Source organism: Hevea brasiliensis, chromosome 9 (assembly GCF_030052815.1).
Source record: "Hevea brasiliensis isolate MT/VB/25A 57/8 chromosome 9, ASM3005281v1, whole genome shotgun sequence".
In the NCBI taxonomy this organism is placed as follows: Eukaryota; Viridiplantae; Streptophyta; class Magnoliopsida; order Malpighiales; family Euphorbiaceae; genus Hevea; species Hevea brasiliensis.
Window position 1 is genome coordinate 20,467,432 of NC_079501.1, and position 23,636 is coordinate 20,491,067.

The 23,636-nt window shown below is 31.5% G+C and overlaps 1 non-coding gene across 1 annotated transcript; it reads right to left on the reverse strand.

Moving 5' to 3' along the window:
- Window positions 1-8,511: 8,511 nt before the first annotated feature.
- Window positions 8,512-8,618, reverse strand: LOC131183607 (small nucleolar RNA R71). The gene has a single exon (XR_009151649.1). It is a non-coding gene; the product is annotated as a small nucleolar RNA R71 (small nucleolar RNA).
- Between the last annotated feature and the right edge of the window lie 15,018 nt (window positions 8,619-23,636).

Consider the following 23,636-nt stretch of genomic DNA (forward strand, 5'->3'; position numbering starts at 1 on the left):
GCTAAGGGGTGGGCCTACGTTTCATTTAACCATCAACGCCCACATTTGTAAGGAGAAAGCGATCAAAGCATTCATACCACAGCTTACTTCTGATTGGCAGCATTTAAGGAACATATGCCAGCTTCTGAACTGCTTCTATTACCTCCCCATCAGCATGGTTCATGAAATTATGTTCCAAATGTAAGTTTTCTTACGCTTATTTAGAAAGCTATGTATTTCTTTGGATGGAGCGTATGGATTTTTTTTTAAAGTAAGGCAAGGTATCAAAACCTCTCAATTGAAAAAGTAGGGACCTTAGCTCTTTTAAAAATACTTCCTCCCCAACAAAGTCACTACTTTAGAAATCTATATCTTACCTCCAAAAACTTCATCCTCGATGAAACCTAAAATGACAAGGTAAATTTTTGAAAACAGGGGTTTAGGAAGAATATTTATCAAAACCAGAATGAAGAGAAACTTATTTTGCAAATGAGGGTTTTCAACCCCTTGTTCGCCACTATGACTGGCAAACAATGGGTGAGCTGCTATTCACCATGTCTCACTGAGAACATTGGTGAAGAATCAGGTTGTTCGCTAGTGAAAATGGCAAACCTTTGAAAAGCTAGCAACGAATGGAATCCAAGCTGAGGAGGATAAAATTGATGCATGCATTTTATATCATCATTTAGGTATAATTTTTGCACATAATTTACCCTTATTCATAACTATTATTTTAGATATTAGTATATATTTAGTCAATTTTACAATTTTCACATTTCTTAGTTTAATTTTTGGAATTTATTTGTTTTGTAGGTTAAATCTGGAGAAATTTGATGTATTTTGATCAGAGTAGCCATTTGGAGGAGATTAAAATCGAATTGCAAAAATTTTGAATTTGAAAAAAAAAAAAAAAGGCCGAGGCGACACAACTGCGGACAACGAATTAGCTCATGTCGCAGTTGTGTCGATCGTCGAATATTCACGCCGAGCGACACAACCCGCGACACAACCGGCTTTATGTCGTTTTCTTGGAAAATTTTTGACGTGGCATTTCCGTTACTCCAGCCTTTTTACCTCACTTTCTCTGGATCCTTCCCCCTTTTACCCATTCTAGAACAGTCCCCTTGCCTATATAAAGTGCCCTTTATTACTTTCTTTCCATATGGAGAGCAAGGGAGGCATTTTTAGAAAGATAGAAAGAGGGAAAGGGAGGAGCATCTTCTGCATCTTCTTCCAGCAGCAGCAAGGATCACGTTTCTGCACTTTTCTGCAGAGATTCTTACGCAATTTCTTTGAGTTTTTCTACCCCTTTTAGCTTACATTTCCATTATTTCTTCATTTCTTCATTTGGGTTTGTCTTTAAACAATGATTTGTGAGTAGTTTATTGAGATTCTAGAGATGGGTTTGTAAATATTGATTTGTTTTGTGGTTTTGAACTGATTTAGCCATTTAAATGAAGATTGTTATATTTTGATTTATTGCTTGTGTGCTTATTTCCTTGCTTGATGAATGGGCCCTCATTAAGTTAAGTTTTAATCCTTAATAGATGGACTGAAAAGTGAATATTGGGGATGGATAATCTTGCAATAAACTTTATTTTCTTGGTGTTAGAAATAAGCTAAGAAGATTAAGGGGAACTTTCCAAAAATCAATTAGAGTATTAATTGGGTTTTTGTTAGATTTGAAATACCGTGAAAACAGGGTTTGATTTAATGAAAACCAATTTTGAGATGCTTGAAAAAGGTTTCAAAAATTTAAGAATTGATTTCCCTCAAAATTGCAATTCTCATGTGTTTGGCTAAATTAGGGAAAAATCACATACAAACAATATTGAAAATCCAATCTCTAGAATCAATTTATTTTTCATTGAAATTAGATATAAATTCTCCAAACCTCATAAATAGCAAATTTCAATTTAAATCCAATTTAAATTTAATTCCAATTTAAATCCAATATCTAGAATTACTTTATTTTTTTTAGATTTAATTCTTCTTAATTTCATAAATAGAAATTCCAAATTAATTTTTGGTAATCTAGTTTAATTAATTTTAGTTAATTGATTAATCTAGTTTTAATTCCTCAAATACCAATTTTAATTCCAAATTTCATTTTACATCTTTAATTTTTGTCTTAATTTTAATTTTTAGATTTTATTTTTAATATCTTTTAATTTTTGTCATTCTAATTAGCTTATACTTTTATTTCCAATTTAAGTACAATTCCCTGTGGGATCGATATCAATTTTTAAAACTATACTACTGTGACCCGTGCACTTGCGGACACACCGTATCAAAAATTCATCCAAATGGAAGGGCTATCCAGATGGAAGGGCCATACGCATAAAATTCATCCAGATAAGGGCTATCCGGATAGCCATTATGCATAGCAGCCCTGGTCCATGGAAACTGTTTTTTATTTTTTAATTATTTTCTCAACATGCAATATTAATTTAAAATAGTTTTATGCATCAGAAAATTATGACAAAAAATATTTTTAAAATCCTTATAATATTTTTTTATGTGAAAGTTTTTATTTTTGAAGTAGGAATAATTTGGGCATCAAAAATATTATTTTGTTATATGTATTTAGGTTTAAAGCGATGCAAAAATATTTTTATACATAAAAAATTATGGAAAAATATATATTTTTTCCTTTCTAAGACAAATTTTAATTTTCTTTATATTGTTGACCATTTTCACTAGCAAACAACTTTACAGCATGACATTAAAAGTGAGATTCTCTAGCAATGTTGTTGATCAGACTAGCAAACAGCAGCTCACCCATTGTTCACCTGTCATAGAGGCAAACAAGGAGTGAAAGCCCTAATTTGCAAAATAAGTTTCCATTCACCTTGGTTTTGATAAATATTCTTTCTAATTCCCTGTTTTGTAAATTTTCTCTTATATGACATGAAAAAAATTGGTATCAAAAGATTCACAATTTTTTTAAATGTTGATGCGAAATTAGCACCAAATAGAGTAAAATGCTGAAAAAAAACAATCATAATATTGACTCAAATAATTTAGATTAATGTTTAGTTATTATTACTGAATGTACACCTAATAAATAATTACAATAGTTATCAGGTATAAATGTTGGATTAATTATAAAAATAATGTAATTTAAAAAATTATTTATAAATCTAAAATTATTTATAAAAATAGTGTTTGTTTAAAAAAAAATGCCACTTGAAAATGCAATTTTAAGTGATGTCACACGGCATTAGAGTGTGCTTAAGAAAACGGTATTTGAAATAATCTTTTACAAATCAATATCACATCATATAAGAAAATACAGAAATTACACGACAAAACGCCATTTGAAATGGAGTTTTTTGAAATGCTGTCATCACGCCCAAAAATGCAGAAATTGCAAAAATGGTGTTGTCTGTAGTATTTGTCCAAGTTCACTCAAACTCTTAGAAATACGTGAAGTTCACAAAATTTATTCTTTACCCATTGATTATCTACTCTACAATCCTTATTTTTTGTATAACTCACTATAGGCAATGATTTGTCTAGCCATTGATAAAAATATAAATAATATAAAAAATAATAATTTTATTTTATTATTAATATAAATTGAACTTTTTTAATTATTTGGGAACAAGTTTTTAATTAGAATTTGTTGTGTTATATTTACTAATTTTGTAATTATTTATCATATTAAATAAATATAAAAATATTTTTGGGTCATTATTCCTTAGAATAAGAATTAAAAGATGAAAGGAATAATTCCAAATAAATTAATGCCAAATTCTTTTTACTTCCTAAAAAAATTTAAAATTTATGAATTTTAAATTTTAAATTAAATATTTAAAATTTAAATTTCAAATTTAAATTCTAAAATTTAAATGCAACTTTAATATTTTAGTCATAGTTATGTTAAAAAAACACTATAAAGTATTTTATATATATATATATATATATATATATATATAATACATATATTAAATGCTGAAATTTTACATAACTAAAGTTTACAATAAAATAAATTTATTTGTAATTATTCCTTTCATCTTTTAATTTTCATTCTAACTAACAACAACACAAAAATATTTTTGTGTTTATTTAATATGACAAATAATTATAAAATTAATAAATACAACACAATAAATTTTAATTAGAAAAGGTTCCCACATAATTAAAAAAGTTCAATTCATATTAATAATAAAATAAAAATTATTTTTTATATTACTAACGTTTTTATTAATGGCTACAGAGATTATTGCTTATAGTAACGTTTAGATTACAATGGGTAGAAAATAAATTTTATGCGCTTCACGCATTCTTAGGTTTCAAATTGTAACACCCTTCACCCGACTGCAGTGTAGCCGAGCAAGACATGTCACACTCGGTGCCGGAGCACCCTAACTTATCTTACTTTATTTCTTTAAAAATATTGAACTCGTTATATTTTAATATCAATTATTTTTCTATGGAGAAACTAGCGTAGTTTTCCCTATTTTATTATCGTTTGACGTGATTTACTATTCACCTGCTTGAAATTTCAATAATATTTTCACAATAAAATCTCATCAGTTATTTTCATAATCATCTCATTACACATTCAATTCTTTCAACTCATTTGAATACATATCCATTCATACTCAATTTATGTATCAAAATTATCAAACTTCATAATTTATATGATTTACAAGCTAATTTTATAAATTCACAATTTACATAATATACAAATTAATTACAATACCATAATTTACATTACAATTAATAACTAATTATAAATACATAAAATAACTTTTGTGAGTCCTATCTACATGCATTGCTGAGGAGGTGACAACTTGAATACTTCTGACACTTTTGCAGATCCAAACTCCAAAATCCTAGTCTAATATCCACTGGACTTTATCTTCAGTACCTGTGCAAAAGAAATAAATCCATCGCGCTAAGCATTTCTGCTTAGTAGCGCAATAAGATAACAAGAAAATAATATATACAAATAAGAAAGACTGAAATATAATTCTAAAGTATAATTTAAATCCTCGGGTATCAATTAAATTTGATATAATATTTCTAATATCAACTATCTTATATTCTATTTTGTCCCTCTTTGGAAGTACTGAGTTTATACAGTAATAATATTCGATATACAGATTAATTCTAGGAGTATTGTATTTTTTGTTCCTACAATTCTGAAAAATTCATTTGTATTACTTGATTCAGTTATGTTTCCATTACTAATCTTTTTTCTCATTTTATTCAATACTTTCTAATGTTTTTAATTACTAATATTCTTAAATAATTTCAATAATTTACATTGCCCAAGTAACCTATCACAGGCTGACTAAACTAGATAACGGTTCGTTGGCACTAGACACCGCGATGCCTCGGGTCGTCATGCCATGGGACGCGAAATGTCAACCACGTATGCAGTCAGTATGGCTAAAAAGTCATGATAATATATAATCGGGCATAAAAGCCATGAGTGAGGGTATAAAGCCATGAGTGCGGGCATAAATCCATGACTACGGGCATAAAGCCATGAATACAAGCATAAAGCCTTACGTAGTACTGATAAAATAATACCCTATTGGCATGTCAATCTATCCAATCTGACACACGTGTCTATGCAATACATGGGCACATAAGTACCATTAAGTGTTAATATGTTTTGTTTTATTATTTAATTATTTCACGATAAATTCCAATTATAATTTATAACATTTCAATTCTATTCGTAACAGAAATATAAATTTTTAGAATACAATTTTATATAAATTATGCATTTATCATAATTTATACATTCATTTATTATATCATTTGTGTTTATCACAATTCACAACAATGGTTCACATGTATCATTGTACTCAAAACATTCTTTTTGTTTCTCATATGCTATTAATTATGTAAGGTATTAATTTCTAATTGCAAAAGAGGCATAAGCCCTAGTGATAATTTCACCTCATTTTCACATTTAACAGTCCATATATATATAATTCACATTTTATATTCCCAGTTGTATTATGAATATATTATGAGGTCCAGAACTGAAAATTAAATTTTCCCTAGCAATGTAGTTGAGATATAAACTTATTTATGTATTAATTTTAATTTCTCTTTTTCCTCATGATGAGAACAAGTATTCATAATTCACCTTAATTCCTCTCATGTACCACTTATTGGGTAGGATATTATTATTGTTCTAATTACAATGAAACATAATTCCTCATATTGATGCATGCATTTTAGATCATCATTTAGGAGTAATTTTTGCACATAATTTACCATTATTCATAGCTATTATTTTAGATATTAGTATATATTTAGTCAATTTTACAATTTTCACATTTCTTAGTTTAATTTTTGGAATTTATTTGCTTTGTAGGTTAAATCTGGAGAAATTTGATGAATTTTGATCAGAGTAGCCATTTGGAGGAGATTAAAGTCGAATTGTAAAAAATTTTGAAGTTGAGTTAAAAATGGCCGAGAGCGACACAACCTGCAGCACAACCGAATTAGCTTATGTCGCAGGTTGTGTCGATCGTCAGATATTCACGCCGAGAGCGACACAACCCGCGACACAACTGACTCGGCTTATGTCGTTTTTACTGGAAAATTTTTGACGTGGCATTTCCGTTACTCCAGCCTTTTTACCTCACTTTCTCTGGATCCTTCCCCCTTTTACCCATTCTAGAATAGTCCCCTTGCCTATATAAAGTGCCCTTTATCACTTTCTTTCCATAGAGAGCAAGGGAGGCATTTTTAGGAAGATAGAAAGAGGGAAAGGGAGGAGCATCTTCTGCATCTTCTTCCAAAGAAGAAGGATCACGTTTCTGCACTTTTCTGCAGAGATCCTGCTGCAAATTTGCTGGGTTTTTCTACCCCTTTTAGCTTACATTTCCATTATTTCTTCATTTCTTCATTTGGGTTTGTCTTTAAACAATGATTTGTGAGTAGTTTATTGAGATTCTAGAGATGGGTTTGTAAATATTGATTTGTTTTGTGGTTTTGAACTGATTTAGCCATTTAAATGAATATTGTTATATTTTGATTTATTGCTTGTGTGCTTATTTCCTTGCTTGATGAATGGGCCCTCATTAAGTTAAGTTTTAATCCTTAATAGATGGACTGAAAAGTGAATATTGGGGATGGATAATCTTGCAATAAACTTTATTTTCTTGGTGTTAGAAATAAGCTAAGAAGATTAAGGGGAACTTTCCAAAAATCAATTAGAGCATTAATTGGGTTTTTGTTAGATTTGAAATACCGTGAAAACAGGGTTTGATTTAATGAAAACCAATTTTGAGATGCTTGAAAAAGGTTTCAAAATTTAAGAATTGATTTCCCTCAAAATTGCAATTCTCATGTGTTTGGCTAAATTAGGGAAAAATCACATGCAAACAATATTGAAAATCCAATCTCTAGAATCAATTTATTTTTCATTGAAGTTAGATATAAATTCTCCAAACCTCATAAATAGCAATTTCAATTTAAATCCAATATCTAGAATTACTTTATTTTTTTAGATTTAATTCTTCTTAATTTCATAAATAGAAATTTCAAATTAATTTTTGGTAATCTAGTCTAATTAATTTTAGTTAATTGTTTGATTTAGCATTAATTCCTTAAATACCAATTTTAATTCCAAATTTCATTTTACATCTTTAATTTTTGTCTTAATTTTAATTTTTAGATTTTATTTTTAATATCTTTTAATTTTTGTCATTCTAATTTGCTTATACTTTTATTTCCAATTTAAGCACAATTCCCTGTGGGATCGATATCAATTTTTAAAACTATACTACTGTGACCCGTGCACTTGCGGACACACCGTATCAAGTTTTTGGCGCCGTTGCCGGGGAATTGTTTGTTTTAAGTTGGATTTTAATTGTTTTAAGCTAATTAGAATTTTTATTTTCTTTTATTTTCACTATTGTTCCTTGTGTTTTTCAGGTACTTTTCTTGTTTATGAGACGATCAAAAAGCACAAGTGACACTGAATTGTTGTTCAATCCTGAAATTGAAAAATTATGTCGAGCTAACAAAAAGGAATACAAGAGAAGAAAGGAAGCAGAAAAAGAAGAACAACAAAGATTTGAGCAAGAGGAGACAATCGAAAATATGGAGAATCAAAATAGAGCTATTGGTGGAAACAATGGAGGAAATGAGCAAAACGGGCAAAATGCAGTTGCTAATCAAAATGATCCTCAAAGAAGATCCATGTTAGACTATGCTTTTCCTAGATGTACTGATGTGAGAGATAACAGACCTATTATTGGAGCTAATCAATTTGAATTAAAAACTGGTCTTATTCAAATGGTTCAGAATTCACAATTTGGAGGTAGCCCACTTGAAAATCCTCATTCTCATTTGAAGAAATTTTTGATGATATGTGGTACACAAAGACAACCTGGAGTTTCTGATGAAGTTATTCGGCTCACCTTATTTCCATTCTCTCTTCGGGATTCAGCATTGGAGTGGTATGATTCACTTCCACAAGCTATTATAGCTACTTGGGAGCAGCTATCTCAAGCTTTTCTATCTCAATTTTTCCCACCTGGGAAAACCACTCATTTGAGGAATCTGATGGTAGCTTTTAAACCAAGAGATGATGAAACTTTGTATGAATCTTGGATGAGATTTAAGGAGCTTGAAAGGCAATGTCCTCATCATGAAATACCCAAATGGATGATTGTTCAGAATTTCTACACCAGAGTTACTCGACCATAAGAAACACAATTGATTCACAAGCGGAGGAGATTTCATGAGAATGACAAGTGAAGAATGCTATGATCTATTAGAGAAGATTGCTCATAATACCCATTTATGGGGAAATCCTAGAGCACTTGAGCCAAAGAAAGCTGGGATCTATGAACTTGACTCAGTTAACTACATGAATGCAAAATTTGATCGATTGACTCACTTCTTAGTGATTTTTGCACAAAGGCAACAACCTCAACTCCTACAACTATGCAACAAGTTGCCTTCACAAATGGAACTCAAAGTTGTGGAGTTGATTATTCTTCTTATGGTGATGATTATTTGCAAGAGCAAGCTGCTTATGCAGGAGGTTATCAACAAAAACCTATGGGAAATTCTTATTCTAATATGAACAACTCAACATGGAGACCACAAGCAACTTTTGCTCAACAAGGCCAAAGCTCAAATTATACTCATAACCAGCAGTTTATGCAGCAGAACAAGCCTCAATTTCAGCCTCAATTTTAGCCCACAAGACAACCACCACCTGGATATCAAGCAAGAGCACAACAATCCCTTCCACCTCATGAACCGAAGCCAACCTTGAGCATGATGGAGAAATTTTTCTGACCAAAGCAAGATGAATAACAAATTGGAGGAAGAAATGCAACACATGAGACAAACCATGGATCAATTACAAGTCCACAACCGCATGTTGGAGACTCAATTGGCGCAACAAGCAAGCTCATCAGGAAGCAATTCCTATGGGAAACTACCTAGCCAACCACAAAACCCTCATGAACAATGTAAGTTTGTAACCTTGAGAAGTGGTAAAAAAGTTGGTCAAGAGAGTGAAAACAAGAGAGAAGAAAAGAGAGCACAAAAGAAGAAAATTCGGTTGAGAGCAAGAAAAATGAAAAAGAAGAAGAAAGCAAAAGTGAGCAAGATGAGGAGAGAAACCATACATCCCACAGACCTTACAAACCCACCCTTCCCTACCCTCAAAGATTCATCAAGCATAAACTAGACAAACAATTTGGCAAGTTCCTTGAAGTGCTAAAGAAATTGTATATCAATGTGCCATTCACTGAGGCACTATCCCAAATGCCAAGTTATGCCAAGTTTTTGAAGGAGATTCTTTCCAACAAGAGAAGACTAGAAGATTATGACACCATCAACTTGGGAGAGCAATGCAGTGCTATAATCCAGAAGAAGTTACCTCCCAAACTCAAAGATCCGGGTGTGTTTTCCATCCCTTGTCATATTGGTGATAATTGTGTGGCAAATGCTTTATGTGACCTTGGAGCTAGCGTCAGCCTAATGCCTCTTTCAATATATGAGAAGTTGAATATGGGAGAATTGAAGCCCACAAACATGTATCTTTCATTAGCTGACCGTTCAATTAAGTATCCAGAAGGCATTCTTGAAAATGTGCCTATCAAGGTTGGGAAATTCTACATTCCGGTAGACTTTGTCATTTTGGATATGGAAGAAGACACAAAAGTTCCTATCTTATTGGGAAGACCCTTCTTGGCAACAGCTGGTGCATTAATTGATGTGAAGGGTGAGCAATTGACGCTTAGAGTGGGAGATGATCAAATGATATTCAACATCAATCCAGCCATGAAAAGGAAACATGAAGAAGTTGAGTCTTGTTTGCAGGTAGACATTATTGATGAGATTGTTCAAGAGCATTTCAGAAAAAGCTACCCACAAGACCCACTTGAAAATTGCTTAGTCCATGGTGGGAGCATTGATGATGATAATCACAACATAGCTGCTTTTGCACAACACTTGGAGAGTTCTCCACCACATCCTGAAGCCACAATTTTTCAACTTGAAGGAGTGCAAAATTTGGAGATCAAACCACCATCATTAAAGGTAGAGGATGCCCCAAAGGTAGATCTTAAACCTCTTCCTTCCAACCTCAGGTATGCTTTTCTTGGACCAAATGAAACATATCCTGTTATAATTAATGCATGTTTGACTGATATTGAGATTGACAAATTGTTGAGAGTTTTGAGAAAATATAGGAGAGTTTTGGGTTATGCAATTGATGATATAAAGGGAATTAGTCCAACAGTTTGTATGCATAGGATTTTCCTAGAGCCAAATAGTAAACCTTCCATTGAACACCAAAGAAGATTGAATCCTACAATGAAGGATGTTGTGAAAAAGGAAATCCTAAAATTACTAGCTGCTGGAATTATTTACCCTATTTCTGACAGTGAGTGGGTTAGTCCTGTGCATGTTGTACCAAAAAAAGGTGGAGTGACAGTTGTTAAAAATGAGAATAATGAATTGATACCCACTAGAACTGTTACAGGTTGGAGAATGTGCATAGACTATAGGAAGTTGAACAATGCCACAAGAAAAGACCATTTTCCCCTTCCTTTTATGGATCAAATGTTAGAGAGATTAGCCAAGCATTCATTCTTTTGTTACTTAGATGGATATTCTGGTTTCTTTCAAATTCCAATACATCCTGATGACCAAGAGAAAACTACCTTTACCTGTCCCTATGGCACCTTTGCCTATCGAAGGATGCCATTCGGATTGTGTAATGCGCCTGGCACATTTCAAAGGTGCATGATGGCCATTTTTTCTGATTTTATTGAAGAAATTATGGAGGTCTTCATGGATGACTTTTCAGTATATGGCACTAATTTTGATTCATGCTTGACTAATTTGTCTAAAATTTTGCAGAGGTGTGCTGATAATGATTTGGTGTTGAATTGGGAGAAATGCCACTTTATGGTCCAAGAGGGGATCGTTTTAGGGCATTTAATCTCAAATAGGGGAATTGAAGTGGATAGAGCTAAAATAGAAATTATTGAAAAAATGCCCCTCCAACCACTGTCAAAGGAGTGCGGAGTTTCCTTGGACATCTTTGGGTTTCTGGCGATTTATTCAGGATTTTCTAAACTTGCTAAACCCTTAACAAATCTTTTGAATCATGATGTTAAATTTGATTTTAATCAAGATTGTATGGTTGCTTTTGCAGTTAAAGGCGGCATTAACAATGACTCCTATCATGCAACCCCAGTTGGACTTTGCCATTGAAATCATGTGTGATGCAAGCGAGTTTCTTTGTTGGGTATCGCCAGCGTGAAAAGATAGAAAACCTTATGCCATTTACTATGCAAGCGAACCCTTGATGAAGCTCAAGTCAATTACGCCACAACTGAAAAGGAGTTCCTTGCGGTAGTATTTGCACTCAATAAATTTCGTTCTTATTTGGTCAACTCAAAGGTAATTGTTTTCACTGATCATGCAGCAATAAAGTATTTAATGAGCAAGAAAGAAGCTAAATCTAGGTTGATTAGATGGATATTGTTACTTCAAGAATTTGATTTGGAAATAAGAGATAAAAAGGGTGTTGAGAATGTGGTGGCTGATCACCTTTCTAGGATGAAAACTGAAAATAAAGATGATGAAATTGTGCCAATTGATGAGTTTTTCATGAATGAGCAGTTGTATGTGTTGAATTCTGCACTTCCATGGTTTGCTGATATTGTGAATTTCTTATCTTGTGGTGTCTTGCCACCTGATTTATCTTGGCAGCAAAAGAAAAGATTCTTGCATGATGTTAAATTTTATTCTTGGGAAGAACCTCTTTTGTTTAGGAGATGTAATGATGGAATAATTAGGAGATGTATACCAGAGGAAGAAATGCATGATGTTATTTACCATTGTCATTCCTCTGAATATGGTGGTCATTTTAGTGTCTCAAAAACTGTTGAAAAAGTCTTGACATCAGGTTTCTATTGGCCTAATATGTTTAAACATGTGAGAAATTTTGTAAGCAAGTGTGATAGGTGCCAAAGGGTAGGCAACATTTCCAAAAGAGATGAGATGCCCCAACAATCCATATTAGAAGTTGAATTATTTGATGTGTGGGGAATTGATTTCATGGGGCCATTTCCATCTTCTTATGGGAATAAATATATCTTGGTAGGGGTAGACTATGTATCTAAATGGGTAGAAGCTATTGCTACACCTACCAATGATGCAAAAGTTGTGGTGAAATTTACGAAAAATTTGTTTTGACCAGGTTTGGTGCCCAAAGTGCAATATTCAGTGATGATGGTAGCCATTTTTGCAACCACCAATTTTTAAAATTGATGAGAAAATATGGGGTAAAGCATAGGATTGCCACACCATATCACCCTCAAACAAATGGCCAAGTAGAAATCACAAATAGAGAAATCAAGCAAATCTTGGAAAAGCTCAATAAGTCCAGAAAAGATTGGTCCCTTAAATTAGATGACACTCTTTGGGCATATAAAACAGCATTTAAAACCCCCATAGGAACTACACCTTATAGGTTAGTTTTTGGGAAATCATGCCATTTGCCCGTAGAGTTAGAACATAAAGCTTATTGGGCCATAAGAGCAATCAATTTTGATTTACAAGCTGCTGGACACAAAAGACTTTTGCAACTTGATGAGTTAGAAGAATTGAGACTTGATGCTTATGAAAATGCTAGGATCTATAAAGAAAGAACAAAAAAATGGCATGATAAGCATATCAAGAAAAAGGACTTTAAAGAAGGAGATTTGGTTCTCTTATTCAATTCAAGGTTAAAATTTTTTCCAGGAAAATTAAAATCAAGGTGGTCCGGTCCATTCAAAATTGTGAAAGTTTTACCTCATGGTGCTGTGGAAATTTTTGGTGAAAAATCTGGTAATTTCAAGGTAAATGGACAAAGATTGAGGCACTATTCAGTTGGTGAGCCAATCGAGAAGATAGCAACTTGCTATCTCTCTCATTCTCCATGAAATTTTGAGTAAGTATGGTCAAGCTAAAGACCTAAACTTAGCATTTTTGTGCATAACTCCCAATTTTTCTTTCATTTGTTTTAAGTTTTTTTCTATACTCCTTATTCAGAGTTTAACATTGTTCTAATTTCCTTGTGCAGATGGGATGCAATGCATTGCAAGCAAATGAGCATAAAAAAAAAAAAAAAAAAAAAAACATTTCATGTCTTTAATTTCGTTGCTTAATTAATTAGTATTTTGAACTTATTTAGTTAATATTTTGTTTGTGTTGTTTTTCTTGCACTGTTTACTTATTCAGTTTTTTTTTAGTTCCTCATAACGTACATTTTTCTTTTATATCTTTAGTACAATTGCTCACTTGCTTTGATTTGCTATTTCGGATTTACACTTGATGGCTATATTTTTGCGCTTAACTTCCTATTTCAAATTTTTGAGATTAATCGATTTAATGGATTCCATTGCACTGTTTCTTTTGCAATGAGTGCAGCAGCTGTCCAAATTTTACCTAATTAAATTGGCTGCACTTCAATGAGGTAACACTTCTTATCTCAGCTTGTGTCACTTTCAACACAAGTTGTGCTATCGCTTATGCAACAGGGTAATAATTTCTCTATGCACATATAGCCAAATTATCCCATTCCTTGCACATTTTTTTTTTTTTAACATTGAGGACAATGTTCATTCTAAGTATGGGGGAGAGGGTAAATTTTTTGCAAAAAATATTTTTCCTTGCAAAAATTATTTTTCTTTTTCATTTGCATATAGCGACACACTCATTACTTCATACTTGTACATATTCACGTATATACACTGCATATAGCTTCATATACTTAGTTATGCATACTTAGTTGCATATAGGTTGACTATACATTTACACTCATGCATTTCATTTAAAATTTTTGGATTTTTAAACTAGTCTTTGAACTACATAAGCCACTTATTCAAGCAATCCAACTTGCCTTTAGATGGTTAGTGGAATGAAAGTTCTAGCTGGGTACAAAGTCTTAAGCATTATTCTTTCTCTTACTTAATAGCTGAAAATTAATATATCAATCTAGGTATGCAGTGCAAGTTAGTTATTTTGAGTTTTGAGTGTCTGGATAAGCCTTTAAGGAAGAAAATGGTCCTTGTCGTCTCACCATTCCTAGAACAAGCATCTTAGATCTTTCAAAGCGAAATTTTTAACTTGCATTTGATAAGAATATGATTTAGGCATTTCTTCATATTTTAAACCTCGCATTTAGCCTTAACCTACCTTAATTTCATTTTAACCCTTGCAAACCCCCTTGAACCTTAATTCCCTAATTTCTTTGGAACCCAAATCATTTACCTAGCCATAAAACCTAAACACTACCACCTATCTATGAGAATAATATTTTAGCAATTAAGTGCATAAAATAAAAAATAAATAAAAAAAAAATTTCGGAGGATTGAAACATCTTGAAAAGTGCTAGAGTAATTATGAAAAGTTGAAAAGGTCACCAAAATATCCCAAAGATAATTTTGGGTGTGACATGAAATAGGGACACATACAAAATCAAAATAAAATAAAATAAATAAGCATCAAAAGTAGTCCCTTTGTATAATCATTGTGATAAGCACTTGAGATTCATTGTGAATTTCTTTCCTCTTGACTTCATAAAAAAATAAAAAAATAAAAAATAAAAAATAAAAAAATAAAAAAAAAGAGAGAGAAAAAAAAAAAAAAGATGCACTTTGAGTTTCATGATTAATATTATTCTCATATTTTGTTTACCTTATTCCCTTTCTTTGTTAACCACAATCTTACCTTATTAGACCCCATTACAACCCTTAAAAAGACCTAATGATTCTTTGAAAAATGCTTGTTACATTAGTAGAGTTAGATCTTTTATGCTTGCATATGGGTTTGGCAATATAATCTTCCATACATTACTCACCATCTATTTGAGACACATTGGCTATTTATTTCATTTAGGTTTGTTTTGGCACAATTGACTCTTGTAGCTGGTTGGTATTTGTTGCTTGGGTTGATTGGTTAATTCTTAGCTATTCTGTAATAGTTGAGAGTGCTTGCTTCATTCTTTGTGCTTTTGCTGGTGGGAATTTGGAATGTTGGTGGCTAGAGGTAAGTTGGTAGTTTGGATTTGTGATTTTTGTGTTTTCAAAGACTGATTCTATTCCCTTCCAAATGAGTTTTAATGAAATTTTGCTTGAGGACAAGCAAGAGTTTGAGTATGGGGGAATTTGATGCATGCATTTTAGATCATCATTTAGGAGTAATTTTTGCACATAATTTACCATTATTCATAGCTATTATTTTAGATATTAGTATATATTTAGTCAATTTTACAATTTTCACATTTCTTAGTTTAATTTTTGGAATTTATTTGCTTTGTAGGTTAAATCTGGAGAAATTTGATGAATTTTGATCAGAGTAGCCATTTGGAGGAGATTAAAGTCGAATTGCAAAAAATTTTGAAGTTGAGTTAAAAATGGTAGAGGCGACACAACCTGCAAAGCAACCGAATTAGCTTATGTCGCAGGTTGTGTCGATCGTCGAATATTCACGCCGAGCGACACAACCCGCGACACAACCGGCTTATGTCGTTTCTTTGGAAAATTTTTGGACGTGGCATTTCTGTTACTCGGCCTTTTACCTCACTTTCTCTGGATCCTTCCCTTTTACCCATTCTAGAACAGTCCCCTTGCCTATATAAAGTGCCCTTTATCACTTTCTTTCCATAGAGAGCACGGGAGGCATTTGTAGGAAGATCGAAAGAGGGAAAGGGAGGAGCATCTTCTGCATCTTCTTCCAGAACCATCACGGATCACGTTTCTGCACTTTTCTGCGAGAGATCTGCTGCAAATTTCTTGAGTTTTCTACCCCTTTTAGCTTACATTTCCATTATTTCTTCATTTCTTCATTTGGGTTTGTCTTTAAACAATGATTTGTGAGTAGTTTATTGAGATTCTAGAGATGGGTTTGTAAATATTGATTTGTTTTGTGGTTTTGAACTGATTTAGCCATTTAAATGAATATTGTTATATTTTGATTTATTGCTTGTGTGCTTATTTCCTTGCTTGATGAATGGGCCCTCATTAAGTTAAGTTTTAATCCTTAATAGATGGACTGAAAAGTGAATATTGGGGATGGATAATCTTGCAATAAACTTTATTTTCTTGGTGTTAGAAATAAGCTAAGAAGATTAAGGGGAACTTTCCAAAAATCAATTAGAGCATTAATTGGGTTTTTGTTAGATTTGAAATACCGTGAAAACAGGGTTTGATTTAATGAAAACCAATTTTGAGATGCTTGAAAAAGGTTTCAAAAATTTAAGAATTGATTTCCCTCAAAATTGCAATTCTCATGTGTTTGGCTAAATTAGGGAAAAATCACATGCAAACAATATTGAAAATCCAATCTTTAGAATCAATTTATTTTTCATTGAAGTTAGATATAAATTCTCCAAACCTCATAAATAGCAATTTCAATTTAAATCCAATATCTAGAATTACTTTATTTTTTTAGATTTAATTCTTCTTAATTTCATAAATAGAAATTTCAAATTAATTTTTGGTAATCTAGTCTAATTAATTTTAGTTAATTGTTTGATTTAGCATTAATTCCTTAAATACCAATTTTAATTCCAAATTTCATTTTACATCTTTAATTTTTGTCTTAATTTTAATTTTTAGATTTTATTTTTAATATCTTTTAATTTTTGTCATTCTAATTTGCTTATACTTTTATTTCCAATTTAAGCACAATTCCCTGTGGGATCGATATCAATTTTTAAAACTATACTACTGTGACCCGTGCACTTGCGGACACACCGTATCACATATTCACTTTATCTCATTTATACATTTGACAATTCACTTATGCTAATTACAATTGCATATTTCCAATTGTATTACTAATGTATCACGAATTCTATTTCTAATGGGCATATAAGTCCTAACTATCTATTTCTCATAATTTAGGTAAATTTTCATTCATATTTCAAGTAATCCATGAATATTTTATGGATTTCAAATTTATCTAAATTTTCCTTAAATCCTAGTGTCACTCAAATTCACCATTCACAATTTACCTACCACATCCTATATTAATAACTATAATGATTCTTATAGTTTGATTTTCTACTTCACATAATTTAGTGGTTACTATTCATTTGATCATTTCCATTCAAAGGTTGACTTTTTGATTTATAATAAATTTGTTTAGCCTCAATTCATCAAGATACCACATTTTACATTTTATTTTTGTTGGCATTGATTGCCAAACTCAATTCCTAGCTTCCTAGGTTTTATTTCAATTTTTCAAAATTTGTGGTCCAAGTTTACTATTTCATTGGACCTTGCTACAGTAGAATTTTGACAAAACTTTATTCATGAAAGTTGTTCCTTTATGTGTTTTCTTTAATTCACTTTTTGAATCACTCCATTTGGAGTTTTGTAACTCAAATTATAACCTAAATACCATAATTGGCGGATTGGTCTTGTCCAGAAATTCTAGACAGAATTTGGTTTTGCCAGATTTAGTGTCCTAACTTAGGCTAGAAATTTCAATTGGTTAGGTTCAAAATTTAAGTTTGTGTTCTTCATAAAAGTTGTTCTAAATTGTCTAAGCTTTCCATTCATATAAATTTTAGGTCAATTGGACTTTTCTACAGTGAGTTATGATCAAATGAACAAACAACATTGTTCATTTGGTCACTTTTACCAAATCCAGAATTGGTTATCCGGATTTGGTCAATTTTTAGGGTATTCTAAGTTTATTTTCTGGGCAAGGTTTCTCCATCAAAGTTGTATAATTATGTGTCTAGTTTCATGTCCAATTGGCCTTGCACCAATTGAACCTACACCTCTCAAGTTACAGCTGTCCAAACTTACTGGACTCAAGGTCCAGAATTTCCAGCACATAGGCAGCATCTCTAATTCCTAATTCAATGCCACATTCAACTTCATTTTATGGTCAAACTATGTCAAATGGTCACTAATTGACCTTAATAACATCAATTCAACAGCAATTTAACAAACCCCAATTTTGATTCAAACCCTAACCATACTTATCAAATTTCCTAATTAAGTAAGGTTCATAGCACTAACCTTTGTGTGCTAGCTTCAATCAACTCCAAGCTGCCCCAATTAATCTTCAATTCATTCAAAACACTTTGATCTTCTTCCTTGGGCTGTCCACTGAATATCTTTCTTCTTTTTCTTCCTTCTTTTTCTTGGTTTTTCTTGCTTATTCTTGGAGTTCAGGCCTTGATGCAAGTTTTTCTTTAAATTTCTAAAAATTTTGGTCAAGAAATTTAGATGGTTTGGAAGCTTAAGCAAGCTTCAATGGAGAAAATTTTATTTTGAGAGAGAAATGGGAAAGTGGGACGGCAAAGTAATGGAAAAGAAGAGAAAATTTTGTTTTCTTTCATTATTATAAGATATTTATGTAAATTTAAATATTAAATAATGTATTTGTCTTATTAGGAAAATTTGCTAATTAATTTTTATTTAAAATATGTAACTAATTTTTCCATTTTCCATCCACTTTCTTTTTATTTATTTTTAATTAATTTTTTATCAATATTTATTCATATTTTATGTCATATAATTCACTTACTTAAATGGACAAGTTAGTAAAAAATTATCTCTAAAGGCGACATGACCAAAATACCATTCGTTTGGCTTAAAGAGCCAAAATCGTCTGTACCGATTGATAAAATTCTCCTAATCTTTTCTTAGCATTCTAATGCTACCTAGGACTCCGTAACTCTTATCTGGAGTCTCAAAAATTATTTCATGAATTTTCTCCCAGGTTTAGAGCTCCTAGCTGCGAGGACCGCAACTTCCTATTGGGTTACCCATCGCTAGGACACCAGCTCATTTAACTTGGTTGTATTTTATTTTTAAAATTTTTTCTAAATTTTTCTTATCATTTTTTGAGTTATTTATTACTCCTTACTCTAGTCTAAATATAGTTCCAGACATTCTAGCTATCCGAACCGACATCGATCACCGGAACAATAGAATGTACGGACTTACTAAATTGAGGGTGTTACACGAATAAACTTAGATAATTACTTTAGAAAATATAATTTTAAATAATATTTTAAATTGTAATTTCTATATTTTCCGACATGATATGGTAACACTTAAACATCATTTCAAATGGTGTTTTTTTTAGTAATTTTTGTATTTTTTAACATAATGTGGCATAGTTTCAAAAAAAGTCATTTCAAATAATGTTTTTTTTAGTATTTTAACGTGATATAATATCACTTAAAAATGTGTTTTCAACTTACCTTTTTTAAACAAATACTATTTTTATAAATAATTTTAGATTCACATTAGATTTATAAATAGTTTTTTAAATCATATTATTTTAATAATTAATTCATAAATGTTGAGGCTAAACCCTTCCCAATAAAAAAAAGGAAAAAAACATTTTATGGCTGCTTTATTTCAATACAACTCAACTCAACTAAACCTTTATTCCAAAAATTTGGGGTGGGCTATATGGATTCACTTTTTCCACTCTAAACATTTTATGGCTGCTTTATTTCAATAATTAAAAAAAATTGAATAACTATTTAAGCAGTAAACCGGTGTAATATTGGCTTTTTGTGTACGAGTGCAATATGATTAACACTGCAATTTACCTGGTTCAAAGATGATTTAGTCGCACGCTGGCAGACTTGAAATCTAAAGCCTACCACTAAGAGCAATTGCATGACATGGAACAGTGGCTTTCAATTCTAAATGGAGTGAAAAGAAATCAGTTTAAACTGTTCTTTGCTTACTCACGAATTTAGAGTTCTTCCATTTTTGTTGCTTAAACGAACAAATGTTTATTCTATAATCTTCATTGAGTTGTTACTTGTCAGTTTGTTGGAAAACGCATAAAAAGGAGAATTTCTTTTCTCCTTATTTTCAGATATAGCAAGTTATGGTTTGTTTATTGCCTATATTTTTATGCTTCATATTTCATTTGGTGCAACGTCTGGTCATTAGGGCAGTTATTTTAACTTTTTTTTTTAATTAGGTTATTATACAGTTTATGTGTCTCATGTGCAGGTACTTTTGTTAGCCTGTTTTACCTTACCTTAAGAAAGTTAGAGTTTCTAAAGTATTATTTATGTTAGTATAAGGTTAGTTCCATGATTTCTGATGTAATTTTCTGTGACTAATTAGAAAAAGTTCAAAGTTCACATTGTAAGATTTTTTCAGACAAATATGGAATTTATAGATTTTTCTTATCTAGATTTGATCTACCATAGATTTAAGACACAATATATATAATAAGATTTATTTATTAAATATATAAAATTTCATATAATTGGATCTTGAATTCATAATAAATCAAATTTAAATAAGAATTTTCTGAAATTTATAATGTAAATACTAATAGCCAATTGTCATTTTCTGTGCCCAGTGGGCCGTTACTACTTTACTTGCAATTATTGTTAAAGAGATTACATTGCAGTTGAGGAATTTCTTCAAACATATACTATGTATACCATGCTGTTTCTATGTCTTTCGTAACGGTTCGGCAGTTCTCTACTACTATTTTTGACAGTTGACAAGGTCGTCACAAGTTAACTATTACCCTATAGAGCTAACATCTATGAATCTGTATAGGTACGTGCAGGAAACCTAAAAAGGGACCCTGGCCAAGGGGGACCTAGGCGTCCCATGGGGCTAGAACTCCTGTCCCATGACACTTTATTTAGAGGAGATTTTTTAAAAAATAATGGAAGGTTTTTCAAGATTTTTTAACCTTAAATTTGTGTTTGGAAGGATATAAAGTTTTTGTAAAATATGATTTTTTTGAGATTTTTTCAACTTTTATTTTTCAATCCTCCAAATTAGCGGATTAATAAAGTTTTTTCTTTTAAAACCTTTAAATACTTTTAAAACTTTTCCTTCCTCCCATATGAAAGTTTGAAAACCATAAAAAAATCTTACATCGAAAAACTTCAGGTTATAAAATCTTACTTTACCATATTTCCTTCCAAACGGGGTACAAAATCCATAATCCATCTGGGAACCAAGTTACCACCCCGGCCATTTTGGAATAGTCTGGAGGCAAGCAGTCAGTGTTACCATCCGGCCAACACATCATTGGCATCTGCTTCTAGTCTAGTCTAATCTAATCATAGGCATGCAGTTTGAGTATAATCCATCGAATAAACCGAACATTAAAGCTTACGCACCTCATTTCGCAAGCAAAGAAGCAGCCCCTCATCCAAAGGCGAATAACCTCATCACATCAAATATGCGCGTCTATGCTGTGACTGATTTGAATCACCAAGTGCCTATGGTAGGAGATTGGTATCCAAAGTCTATAGCAATACGTCTAAGAGGCAGGGGCGCGTCTTACGAATCCATTGCGATTAACTGTCAGAAAGTTCGGCTGACAGTCATGATATTAAACTTTGTTTGGAATGTTAGGAACGCTGGTTATATAGCTCTAGAAGAGTTCATGAGAAACTACGTAGGGGTTGCTTACAAGTCTGATGTGTATAGTTATGGAATGATGATCCTCAAAACAATATTGATGTTGGAGCATCTCACGGCAGCGAAATGTATTTTGCGGATTGGATTTATAAACGTCTTGAATTGGGACAGAATTTTGTATATGATGAGAATGTAACAGTCAAAAGGATGATCTTGTGGGCTTGTGGAGCATTCAGACCAGTCCTTCAGTTAGACCATCAATGAAAAAGGCGGTAGAGATGTTGGAATGTAGTCTTCAATCTTTGCAAATCCCAACAATTTCTACAGCTATGCCCCCGAAGCACTACACAAAACACAAGTGGTCACAAAGCGATAAGGAGAAGGTTTTGTCATTAGCTGAAGTTGAATTAGCAGTTTAGCACCCAATTTAAAACTGTAACTAGTAATCTATGAAACTTTAGGATTTGATGTAAACAGGGATTTTCTGGTGTTTGTAAGAGCTTCAGTAAGACTAACTGTAATCTTCCAATATACACCAGATCCTTTACATTTCAGAAGATCCCATCTGATATACGAATAATATATAGAAATACCATATTTTTGGTTTTCGAATAGCGAAGGAATACGCCCACCTTTCACGTAACCATCAAAACCCATGCTAGTGCGGAGAAAACAATCAAAGGATCGATCCATATCACAGCTCACTTTCCAAACGCATGTTTCCTTTGATGAGGATTAATGTTTGATGTCGAAGTTAAACACATATAATCGCTATTCATAATTTTGATTTCTTAATCAATTATCCTAAAACATTTTTTGACGTGTTAATTTCAATAATCAAAATTCAATTTGAATAACTGATGTTTATCAGTGAAATTGAAGAAGATACAGTTAAAAACAATGAAGCATAATAGTATCCAAGGATGTCATCAAAACTCGAGCGCAGCAAAACTTTACAAGTAGGAGTGAGCATTCGGTTAACCGAGCTAAATTTTTAACTAATCGAATTATTAATTGGTTTTAAAAATATTAATTGAAATGACCTGAAATTAAGAAAAAATCGAAATTAACCAAAATCGAAAATATTCGATCAGTTATTGATTATAACCAAGCTAACAGAAAAAAAAAAATATATATATATATATATTTATATATATATTATAAATTATTTAATAAAATATTAATAAAAATATATTTATATTCTTTTTTATTTATAAAAAATAATAAATATAATTTAATATTAATAAGATAATGATTATAAGTTAAATATTATTATAAAATTATAAAAATAATAATTATAAATGATATAATATTAATAAAATTATAATTAATATATTAATTAATTAAAATTCTGTTATTTCAGTTAGTTCAGTTATTAAATCAAAGGTAACCGAATCGATAATTGAAAATAAAAAATTTTTATTATTATTAATTGAAAATCAAACCTAACCGAATTTACTCTTACCGAAATAACTAAATTTTATTGGTTCGTTTCAATTATTCGATTATGACCAAATAATGCACATCCCTATTTGCAAGCATATGAACAATTCAGTAAGACCACCAACAATCAAGAATTGATACGAAACAAAATTGGCACACCAGAACCAAATTATTTTTCCCATTTCGTTTTACTTTTGTGGTGGGGGTTTGGGAGAGAGAGAATACAGAGAAAGAACGAGCTTCCTTTATGCCAATTGAATTGCCAAATATAGCAGACAGTGTAGCATGCTGTCTCAGAGCATTCAACATATTCTTCCTCCTAGTGATCAT